The sequence below is a fragment of the Misgurnus anguillicaudatus genome, chromosome 23, assembly GCF_027580225.2.
Source record: "Misgurnus anguillicaudatus chromosome 23, ASM2758022v2, whole genome shotgun sequence".
In the NCBI taxonomy this organism is placed as follows: Eukaryota; Metazoa; Chordata; class Actinopteri; order Cypriniformes; family Cobitidae; genus Misgurnus; species Misgurnus anguillicaudatus.
The window spans coordinates 31,073,125-31,086,204 of record NC_073359.2 but is presented as its reverse complement, the minus strand read 5'-3'; the positions used below and the strand labels follow the sequence as shown (position 1 = coordinate 31,086,204).

Sequence of the window (13,080 nt, the reverse complement as noted above, 5' to 3'; positions counted from 1 at the left end):
AACATTACATTCATTACATTACATTACATTACAAATAATATTACTTTTCTGAAGTAACGAGTAAAGTAACGCATTACTTTTTAAATGTACACATTCATATTTAAGTTACAAATATTAATAAAAAAACACAAACATTAAAAAAAAGTAATGCAAGGACTTTCGGATGCAAATATGGATCGTATTGAAGGGGGTGGTCTATTCCGATCTGTGATCCAATCAGCAGGAGAAAAGTATGCATGTAAATGCGTGAATTGTAGTATTTTTTTTTAATCAGATGCAAAAATGCATTGTGCACATGCGCAGAACATTTGTGCTTAAGTTCACGTCTTATAATTACCTCTTATATCACATGATTCTCGTCACAGAAACACGCAATAGCAAGGCAATAGCATCACGCATTATTAAGGTAACGTTAATTGGTTCACGCGTTATACACACAATGTACTAAATTCTGCAGCGTTTATGTTTATGTATAAAACATTAGGCTACTTAAAGTAATAAAATAGCATTTTGCATCTGAAAACTTCTTAAGAACAACTTTCTCCAACTCAGTTTTGACCTTTTTCCAAAGATAAAGCGTGAACTCAATGAGAGATGCTGTCCGCAGCATTGCGTTGCCAAGTCCTCTGCCTTTTCTTTCCACCAGTTGTTTTTTCTGCGGGTTAAAGATTAAATGATTTTGGTGCTTATTTATTGATATTTGGGCTGTGAATAGTAATAGGGTTGCTTTATGTTTAATAAAATCTGTTTAGTGTTAATCAAAAGTCTGCGCTTAGATTCTTATCAAGCAAACCCTGACAAGGGTCTTCTCCATAGTTCCGTTATGACTTCCTGTTTCAGTTAAACTGATGTCACCATATTAAATAATGCTGCACATTCCAAAGCACTTCAGTGAGCCTTTAACTAAGACTGGTATTATATGCTAGCAACCAGTTACTTGTTACTAGTGTTTTTAAATTTGTCTTTAGTCTTATTAAATGCTTACACAACAGTCTCTGAATATAGATTAGTGATGATTTAATGAATTGATCTGATTATTATTGACTTGTTATTGAATGTTTGTTTTCGTATGTTGTGTGTTTATGTGTAAAACTATCAGAAACACTGTGATCTAAATATAAATTAATTACTAAGAGTGTAGATATGACCAAAGAGTCATAGTGGTTTTAAAGCACAAAGCATGTCTATTTTTTATTTTTGTTACTGTATGCTTGTGACACTTTAAGAGCTTCATTTCTGAGTTGACGTTAAACGTGATGTAGAAAGAAATGTGGTTTTGTTCTGTTGGTGGACATGAGAGATGTGCTTGTGTTAGACTATTAGTAGCTGTTTATGGTTTATGTGTATATGAGAGGTGAGAGTCAGCTCACTTGACTCTTGTGCTCTCTGTAAGACCTTCTCTGCTCTTCTTTTTACTTATTACATAGTTGGATGGGGAGGAAGAGCTGCAGTCAAGTGAGAAAAGTGTAGTGGGATAAGCACACAACTCTGGGGGGCCTTGGTGTTAATGGTCAGGGTGGAGGATGTGTGCTTGCTCACTCTAACATATTGTGTACGGTTTGTTAGAAAATCCAGTATAGAGTTGCATAATGAGGTACCAAGTCCAAGTTCATGTAATTTGTTAAATAGTTTGTTTGGCAGGATTGTATTAAATGTTGAACTAAAATCAACAAAGAGAAGCCTTGCATTATGTTCTTATGCTCTAGGTGTTCCAGCAAGGTGTGTAGCACAATGGCTATGGCATCATCTGTTGCTCCCATGCATTCATTTCACAATCACTTAATAATAACATTTCACACATTCACACATAGGTGCATGTCCACTGTGAGAGACAAAAAAAATCACAATTTATTATTTTTAACTATTTACTTGTATGATACAGCTGCAAATAAGTATTTGAACACCTGTTTATCAGCTAGAATTCTGACCCTCAAAGATCTGTTAGTCTGCCTTTAAAATCTCCACCTCCACTCCATTTATTATCCAAAATTAGATGCACCTGTTTGAGGTTGTTAGCTGCATAAAGACACCTGTCCACCCCATACAATCAGTAAGAATCCAACAACTAACATGGCCAAGACCAAAGAGCCGTCCAAAGACACTAGAGACAAAATTGTGCACCTCCACAAGGCTGGAAAGGGCTACGAGGAAATTCCTAAGCAGCTTGGTGAAAAAAGGTCCACTGTTGGAGCAATCATTAGAAAATGGAAGAAGCTAAACATGACTGTCAATCTCCCTCAGACTGGGGCTCCATGCAAGATCTCACCTCGTGGGGTCGCAATAATCCTAAGAAAGGTGAGAAATCAGCCCAAAACTACACGGGAGGAGCTGGTCAATGACCTGAAAAGAGCTGGGGCGGAGTCGCGTAACCTCACACGCCTACATCTAACATCCATCTATCCATCCATCTATCAACTGACTGTTCAGATTGTTTACAACCTAATAGATTGTCTTTAGTCCTATTTAATGCATACAGAACACTCTTACTTTGAACGTAGTTTAAAAATTATTTACATTCGTCCAAAGCGGCTTACAAATGAGGTAACAATAGAAGCAATTTGAGCAACATCAAAACAGCAATATATAAGTTAACTAGAAACATCTCATCAAATCTAACACAGTATCAAGGGTTAGCAGTTTTTTTATTTGATGAATTGATCTGATTGTTATTAAATGTGTTTCTATGTTGTGTTTTTATGTGTACAGGGATCTGCAGTAGAGGATGATGTGGTGTATGCAGGAGTCAAGAGACGATAAACAAACTCTCTGTGATTCTCAGATCAACATTCAGCTGTTTGATCATCTTCACGTTCGGTTATAACTTTACATAAAGCGCTTACAAGATAGCTTATTTAAGATGTCTGTGTTCTCTCTCACTTTCAAGATATGTTACTTCTCCATTGAATTCTGAAGCATAATACATGCTAACAACAGCTAAAATGCAAGCATACATCAACAATATTTCACCATGTTTTAAATAATGTTTATAGACATTACAGTTTAAAGAAAGACAGAACTGTACATTATCAGAAACAACTAAAGTATTTGATTTCAAACTATGTCTATTGTTTTTATTTTTCTGAATGCATCTGACACTTTAACAGGTTCATTCAGGTTGAAGTGATGCATGATGTGGAAAGAAATGTGGTTTTGTTATACTGGTGGATGTGAAATGTGCGTTTTTATTTAACTGTTTGTGGTTAATGTGTATATGTGTGTGCATGTGAGAGGCATGAACAGTGTGTTTCTGTAAATACTGTGTGACTTTTTCACTGTACACAAAGCATTTGAATTCACCTATGCTAATGTTTAACAAATAAATGATTGCTTTAAATCAAACAGTACTGTTACAGTCGTATGCAAAAGTTTAAGAACCCCTGACAATTTCCATGATTTTCATTTATAAATATTTGGGTGTTTAGATTAGATTTTTTTTTTAATTGGCAGTCAGGTCCGGTTCTGTCCCGGTTCAATTACTTTGGGTCACAGGTCTAATTCACATTGTGTGTAAAACCTGAGTCGATCGGAGAACGGCCATGATCAGAGTCAGTCAGTGCTAATGCGCTAAAGCTCATGTGCAGTTTCAAGTGCGCCTCCGGTTTCTATGGTGATATTGACTCTTGTTTTGAAACTAGCTTACTGTAATCCTGCACTAAGCTGAATTGTTTAAAAAATTATCTATAATGACATCAAATTAAAAGAAAGTCTGTTTAGTTTGTTATTTAGTTGTTAAGCATATATTTAATAAATTTTAATAACCTTAATGTACTAAAAGTGTAAAGTAAAAACTGTTAACTAGGATCAAACTCTATAAAATTAAGAAAACATTTTCCAACTACTTTTTGTATCTTTTATTGGTCTAACTGATATTTTGAGTAGGGACAACTTAATAATATGGATTTCAACAGAAACAGAAACAGTTCCAAATAAATGAACATTAAACACCAACAAGTCTTTCTTTTTAGTTAAAAACATAAAATAGAGTTTAAATTCAAATTTTACCCTCCAAATGCAGTGCCATGAAAAGCATCCTGGGAACTACGAGTCCACTGCCTAGTTAGTTATGTTTAATAAAATCATTCATGTAGTTTCAACACAAAATTATTAAGTTAAATTCCTTCTTACAAATTTAAGTGGGTTATACATGATAAAGTTGAGTCAAAAAGTTGAATTTACTCAATAATGTGTTAATTTAGAATTACTCAAATTATTCAAATTCTTATGTTATTTTAACTCATATGTTGATTAGAAAAACAAGAATTGAATAATTTTAATACAGTTTACTAATTTTAAGTTGGTTAAATCTACTAAGGCACAGAAACACGTTTGAATCAGTTAAATATTAAATGACTTTGACTGGATCATTAGCACAAACTTGAGCAAAAACATAAACATGCATTAACATAACTGTATTTTTACAGTAGCATGATAGCAGCTGCATAAGATGTAAATAACATCTGACAATACAGTAAACAAAATATTGTATGCTGTTTAGATCACTGACCCCTCAATATTTAATCTATACTGTTGACTGGAGAGTCATCTAGTGTACACTACAGGAATTCACCTCTTCATGATCAGATCTGACTTAGGTCAATATAAACACATCTCACAGCTTGACTGTGATGTATGTGCTTAATGTTCCAGCGCACTAGGAGAGAGTTCAGATTTTCTCAGTAAACAGAAAGTGAGTTGACACAGCAATCGTCTCAGTGTGTGATTAATGTTATATAAGACAAGATATAACATTGACATTACTTTTGAGTGATAAAATCAATATCATATGTGTGTAAAGTTATATCCAAAGTTGTACACAACTTGCATTGATATAACTTTACATAATAAGTAAGTTGTAAGTAAGTTGTAACCGGATGCAAGTGAAATTTTACTACACATTAATTTAAAGACGTATAATGTTTACATTTTGTAGCTGTAAGTTACTTCTGAAACAATATATTTTGATGTTTATGGACTGTCTCATTGACTTCTATTGTAAACATCACACTGTAACAGTTGTGTTTGTTAAACTAACTAAACTGAACTAATGATTGAGGTCAAAGGTGAAGCCTAAAATTACCAATCATGGTTTGGTGGTTTAAAGTAAAACTCTCACCTTTATAAGAGATGTTGTTGGTGATGAATTGATCAGGTTGATGAAGATAAAACCTCCACCTGAGGAAAATTAAGTTTTTATTACAACTCTGATTAATCTAACATCAACTACTGATGAAAAGATCAATATTTCTGAAGCAAAAAGTGAACAGAAAATAAAACATTAAATAGAAATTGTTTAAAATGTGTTTTTTTACACAGTTTAGTTTGCAGTCATGTGTTTGTGAAACAATACAAATCCAATTATAACCATTAAATGCTCATTCTCTGATGTTTTTGGCAAGTTTGTGTTTAACATACCTGACACGTTAAAACTGTTCAGTCAGTTTCACAGCAGCTCTTTTGTGATAAATGTCGTATTTTGTGTTTCTTTAAGATGAGCCGTACCTCTGTCACTCGGTCAGATCTGTGTCGACTCCTGTTAACTTTAATTTCAGCAGATAATCGTTTGTTTTCCTCAGTTTTACCTCAGTTTCCTCGACTAATGAAGCCATGCTGCAGGATGTTGTGCTGCTGTACCGGTGTTATGGATCAACTGGGGATCGTGTTATCTGGGGACATGCGCGTGCACGCACGTAAATTTACCTGATATATCAGCAGATGTTAGACGGCGACAGATTCGTCCCTTTGATTATCCAAAGGAGCCCTTATGAAAACCTTTATTAGAGCACCTATAAATGTTGTTATTATTATTTGAGACTGTCTTTTTCTCGTTGTCTGTTTTCATGTATTAAATGCCGTTCATAAGTGGGTTTTAGAAAGTTTTAATGTTAAGCCCCGCCCATATTATTTTGAGACTAATCAATTTAAATTGGTTAGACGTGTGAGCGCATAAAGTCTGCAGTCTGTCACGGAATAATTTACTAAGTTAGCGTTGTGGAGCCATAGCCTCGTGGACAGTGCTCATCACTTCAATTCAAACCACCAGAGTTCGAACCTCACTTCTGGGCATGCTGCCCTGCTAGTCCTTTTTCATTCGTTTATGTATATTTTTATTTTCTTACAAGTGAAAAACCAGCGTTTATATATTTTTAAGTGATCATAACTAATTTAACAAATTAGTATTAAAAAGAAGTTCTTATATGAAACAACACCTATGAAACACATTCTTATAATTAAAAGCACAAACCATATGTCCTTGTGATAACTTGTAAATAAATGGGAATATACAAAATACTAATTTCATAATCAGAAACAACTGCAAAAGAAGAACAACCAATTCGATAAATATAAAAATATTTTTATATTTTTCATATTTTTTTTTTTTTTTGCTAAATTACCAGTTCCCTATGCACTCAGTTACAACCTGTAACATTTTAAATTCATTTTCAAATACAATACTACCACATTATGTATAAGAGAGGATTGTAGAGCCTGCCAATCAACCTCAGGCTGATTTGCCTAAGGACACTGAACATCTGGCAAAAGTGTTCTTTATATGTTGAGTTATCTGAATCTAAACCAAATAGTTTTATAACCCCCCAAAAAAATAAAAAATTAGCACCAGCCGCCAGTGTTAAAGACAACTTTGTTTGCAAATAGTAAGTTACAGCAAAGTCCCAAATACTAGTTGATGCTTTAGATTGAGGTGCCAAATGAGTAATGATGTGTTCTGTATTTAAGAATGTCTTAAAGCATACATGCAAGAAAAACTATTAAAAATTATTATTAAATCAGAATTTATGATGAATTATTGATATGTTCTGCTTATGTGGTTACATTGAGCACTTGTCATAAAGCTTCCATAAACAGAAGGGCGGTAGGCCTGTAGAAGGTGAGAAAAATATTTTTTGAAACTTAGGATGGTAACAAAGAAATAAAATCATCATCACTGTATCATCTTTAGTAGCATTGATGGAGAAAACTGCAAGTCCCATTGTCACCTCAATATCCTACAACATGATGAGTTTTGAATTGTAAAGACTATGGGGCGGTTTCCCGGACAGGGATTAGACTAGTCCTAGACTGAACTAAATGTAAGAGCTGTCCAAACTGAAAACAACTTGCACTGACATATCTTAAATTACATCAGTGCCATTTGTTTTGCCTCAAAGTGCACAGAAGTAATGTTTTTAGTAAGGCATGTTTGTTCAAACTAGTTATATTTCCTAATTAAAGTATGGCCTAGTCCTGGCTTAAGCTAATTCCTGTCCGGGAAACCGCCCCTATAAAGTATGTCACAGAAAAAATAGAGACCAGTTATTTATTGAGAAAGTTTACAGAAAACAATGTATTCTCCACATATCCAATCACAGAAACAAGATACAATTTTAAAGAGTTTACTTTCAGCACTGAGTTACAAAACAATATCCTTTTGTAAGCATATGTAACGTGTATGGATGTAATTTCAAAGATCAGTCATTTACCTTAGATAATTCCACATTTGTCACAAATTCTGATCTGCTTGAAAAATAAAAACAGATTGATGTTTGACTGTCATTTGCCTCTCCTAACTTCAGCCAAGTCCTACAATTAAAACATTAGTCCATTTATGTCAGGCTAATATACTTTTCAAGCAAGTAATTTCAAATAATAAAACACTAAAACAAAACAAATGCATCGATGCTGCCTTCAACTCAAATTTATATTAAAAGAACTTTATACAATTAGACGTGTTGAATGCATTTAATTACTTGTTTATCAAAAGAAGAATGAACCATAGAAAATGCTTAGAAAAGCAATTACATTGCACTAAAAAAAGTAAATGATGTTTCAATACATGTTTGCTTTAACTACTGGTTTCTTTAATAAATATCCAAAATGTTTTCATTAGGACGGTACACTACAGATGCATATTTTCCTACGATACATTTGTGTTTCAAAGAAAATACTTACAAATGTACTTAAATCCGCTGGCAAGTTTAATGATAACATCGCATGGAAAAGGTAACAGCTGTCCCATTTTAACGTGGGCGTGGTGCAATTCGTTCAAGGGAAATAGGATAAAACTTAATTTAAACTGCGTCAAATAACGGACACAGAAGCAGAGGAAACAAAGTGGTCGAACATTGATAACAACAATTGATAATAATTTGATATACGTTTTTAATAAGGGCTTTTGAAAATCGAATTTGACGAAACTGACGCGGTCGCTGGTATGTCAGGTAAATTTACGTGCGTGCACGCGCATGTCCCCAGATAACACGATCCCCAGTTGATCCATAACACCGGCACTGTACCGATGAGCGCATGCGCGGTTGTGGCTAGAAGGGATATAGCAAATAACTCATTATGAGCACCGTTTTTATCCTCAATCATCATCCTTAATGCTACCCCCAAGCCTAACCCTAGACCCAAAGTTTCGCTAGATTTAGGCCGCAGATGTATCCCATTTAGCCAGAACCGCTGTTTTTATCCTAATTCTACCCTCAAACCAAACCCTAAATTCAACATCTCGCGAGATTTAGGCCGTTGCTATATCCCATCTAGCAAGAGATCGCGGAGATTAGTTTGGATGTTCATCAAATACATTGGACACTGATGTCAAGTTCCTCAAATTTAACTACATTAACAACATATTAACACATTAGCGCGTTTTGACAGTGAAGTTAAACAGAGATAGAGACGTGAGCGGGGCACCTACTTCAATATTTCTCATGTAAATTTTATGTCTATCACTAACGTCTAAGCCTCTAGAATACATATTTCAACGGTGTTTTACAAAATAAGTAGGGATAGTAATTGATTCATTTATGAAGAAAGTGTGCCTCAAAACATTTGTATCCTGCAAAATGTCACCAAGATAGCTGACCAACAACATTGAAATTATGTTGAGCTTTTTCTCTCTCATTATCATGATTTTTAAAAATAATTTTGTGTTGATAAGCTGTTGGTTTCTACGCTGACAACTTATGGGAAATTAACCGTTATTTTCAGCTGTTTTGTAGTGGTGAATATCTTCTGTGGACACAAGATGGCGCTCTACTACAGTATGTAAACTCTAAACAAGTCTTTAAACTCTGTTTTAATTTACCGTCAAAACGCCATAATGTGTTAATATGTTGTGAATGTAGTTTAATTTTACTTAATATCAATGTTAAATATATTTGAACAAGCAGACGCGTCTCCCCGAATCAGGGTTCTGGCTAGATAAGATATCAGACACATCTGATCTCCCAACTTTAGGGATAGGATTAATTTGGATGAAACAGCGGTTCTGGCTTGATGCGACACAGTTACGACCTAAACCCAATGAAAGGTTTGGTTTTGGTTAGGTTTGGATGTAGGATTAGAATGAAAACGGCGCTTGGCCGGCGAGATTTTGCACACTCTATTTTTTTTTTTTTTTTTTTTTTATTGATAAACAATAAGTACAAAGTACAAAAGTCACATTATAAACATTATACAAATTGTATAAATATAACATTTGTATAAACTGTGACATAAACAATTATACAAAAAGCATATAACAGTTTTAAATTTTAATGAAAGAGACAAGGAAAAACAAAAAGAGACAATAAGGAAAGAAAAAGAAAAAAGATAAAAAGAGGGTAAGATTTCAAGTTATGTGTCAGTTAAAGTATACAAATTAAAGTCTTTACATATTAAAGTAGTTTTTCTTGCTTTTTTGTTCAGTGAGGATTCAATAGTATTTAAATACATGTTAAATTCCTTCAGAAATACATTAAAAAGTGGTTTAGTGTTAGTGAACTTACATTGTATATGTATTTGCACAGAAAGTAAATTAAGTTTACAATAAAACAGAGATTTTTGTCTGTAGACTCATATCCCAGAACAATATCTTTAAAAGTAATTAAAATATCTTCCTGTATATTGTCATTAATGAACTTCTCAATTTTTTTCCAAAACTGTCTGGTATAATGACATGTCCAAAATAAGTGGTACACAGTTTCCATTTGAACTTGACAAAATGAACATCTTATATCAATATCAGTTTTATATTTCTTCATGAAATGTTTGACAGGGTAAAATTTATATATTAATTTAAAAGATACTTCTTTTACTTTATTATTAAGAAAATACTTTTGTTGAAGGGACCAAATTTTGTTCCAGTTCAAATTATGAAATAATCCATTCCAATAAGAGATTATAGGTGGCACTGTAATAATAGTTTGAAGAAAAAGGGATCTTACTTTATAGTTTTTATTTTTTTGATCAGAGAAACAGATTTTACCAATAAGAGTTTCTTTTGGATCAGGAGGGGAGGCATGTGTAATTCCATCTTAATTCCAGATGGTATTGCTCCCATTACAATTGCAAATTGCTTTGGGGTGACTGGTATGTTATATTCTGAAAGAAATTCTGTGTAAGTCAGTAGTAAACCTCTTTTGTTAAAAAGCTGATTTACTAAAAGCAAACCATTGTTGAACCATTGGTCAAAAAAGAGAGTTCTATTTTTATACAAGATATTTCGATTGTTCCATATGAAACACTTATGAGGGGTAAAATTATGCTTATATATTAAGCTCCATGCCAACAATACCTGCTGATGAAAATTTGATAGTTTAACTGGGATTTTTGAAATGTCAAAATGACACATTAAAAGAAATTCTATGCCTCCAACATCTGAGAAGATTTTTTGTGGAAAGGTGTACAAAATGGAATCTTGATTTTTTAAGTAATGATTTAGCCAATTTATTTTAAAAGTATAGTTTAAGGAATTGAAATCAATTAAATTTAGACCTCCTTTACTATAAGAGTTTAATATAACCGATTTTTTAATATAATGGCATTTGTTTCTCCAAACAAAATTTGTTAACACTCCATCAATCACTTTGCTTATGGGCTTATCTATATAAAGAGATTGGGCTGCATAAGAAAGGCGAGAAATTCCTTCAGCTTTAGTAAGCAATACTCTTCCTTTAAGAGATAAATCTCTTTGAAGCCAGCAATTAAGTTTCTTTTTTGTTTTTTCAATAATTGGATTAAAATTTGTAGCACCTCTATTTTTATCTTTAGTTATTTGTATACCAAGATACGTCACAGTACTTTTTACAGTTACACCGCAAATTGAAGAAGCATTACAACTTTTAATGGGAAGTAATTCGCATTTATCAATATTAAGGCCTAGACCAGAAGCTTTAGAGAATGACTGAAGGGTGTTCAAGGCTACTAATATTTGAGATGAGTCTTCTAAAAACAATGCAGTGTCATCAGCGAGTTGAGTTATAATCAGTTCTGTGTTGATTTTGCACACTCTAGCCACAACCGCGAATCGGCGTCATTTCATCATCGGGATAAGACACGCCCCCTCAGTCAGCACAACGTCGAGGAAACTGAGGTAAAACTGAGGAAAACAAACGATTATTTGCTGAAATGAAAGTCAACTGGCGTCGACAATGGATCAGACTAAAAAGTAAGAACTATAAAATAAAAGTCTCATTGCTTCAGGAAAATGTTTTTGTTCATCAGTAGTTGATGTCATACTGATAAGTTTCATCTTCCTCAGGTGGAGGTTTCAGAGGTCAGATATCTTCATCAGTTTGTGTCTCTAGTCAGCATCAAATATATTTTATAAAGGTGAGACAGGTAACTTTATAACCTTTGGTCACTTCAGGCTTCACCTTTGACTTATATACTTATAATCAGTTTAATTCTTTAAAAAACACAACACAACAGCTGCAGGCTGTTTACAACAGAAGTCCATAAACTTATAAAAAAATCTGAAGTAAAGCTATGAGAGGTAAACACTGTATATGTGTTTATCTATATAAAATTATCAATGCAACAAAATTGTGTATAACTTGGTATACAACTTTATACAAATAATGTAGTTATGTACATAAAAGTAGTTTTTACCTATTCCATTTATAATTAAAATAAGTTTTTCTGTTTGTTTACTTTATATTGTGTCCTACTGCCCTGCTAAAAAACAATGAACACCATCACAGAAATTCTGTTGGTTTTATTGGGAATTTTATTGGTTCCAAATGGAATATGGCCCAAAACGCACTACAGTGTATTGGTCTTTGTTGGTCTCTTATGGTATGTATTGGTTCTACAGTATGTATTGGTTCTAATGGAATATGGCCCAAAGCACACTACAGTGTAGTGGTTTTTATGGTAAAAGCTAATGGTTCCTTCCTATTGGTATTTTAATGGAAACCATTAGAATTTTTTGTAAGGGTTTTATTGTTTTTTTTTCAGCAGGGTGGAGTCACAGTCAGATGTGATCATGAAGAGGTGATTTCCTGTAGTGTACGCTAGATCAGTGATTCCCAACCGGGGGTACGCGTACCCCAGGGGGTACGTGAAGAGTTTCCAGGGGGTACGCGAAAAATTTAGATTTTGCTTTGATCTCATTTACTTTTAATAAAAATGTCTTTCGTTTGTTCAGTCATTGAGCTAAGATTGATTTTTGTGAGGAAAGCATTGTAAAAATGACAACTTTAAATGTAATTTTAATCTTATCATTAACATTATTAGCCGCGTCGTGAGTAAATGCGCTGCATACTCCAAACCGCAATAGCGATGTCCAACTCAAGAACGATCTGACTATTTTCAATAAACCTGAATAGTTTCTAAAGACACAAAGTTTATTAACTATAAATAATGTTCAAATAATGATATTCATTCCCGCTGCCATAACATTTTCAAATTAAGCAAAAAAACATTTGCATTGTTTTTGGCTAACATATTTTGTCCAGTATGATGTCTTTTGTATTTATAGTGAATGTCTTAACACATTTTGTTTCTCTTTATATTTAAACAGAATAATTTAAGTTATTTGCACACTTTAATTATCAGTAACTTAAATTGAGATTTTAGTAAATTTAGGGCCAGATTTACTAAAAAGGACGTGAGAGTTCAATTCCAAACAAGCCCCGGAGTGGAAAATTTGCGTGTGATTTACTACAAATAAAATTCTCAGACACAATAATGACATAAGCACATTTCCATAATGACCATTGCAATCTACTAAGAGCAGCGCAAATTAGTACAGGGTCGCAAATAAGAGACCTCGGCAGGACATCGCAATGATAATGCGGACTGCGGAGTGTGAAATTC

General features: G+C 33.5%; 1 long non-coding RNA gene across 2 annotated transcripts in view; it reads right to left on the bottom strand.

Moving 5' to 3' along the window:
- The window catches only part of LOC141359253 (uncharacterized), a 452,145-nt gene that overhangs the window by 6,794 nt on the left and 432,271 nt on the right, over nt 1-13,080 (bottom strand). The window lies entirely within an intron of this gene.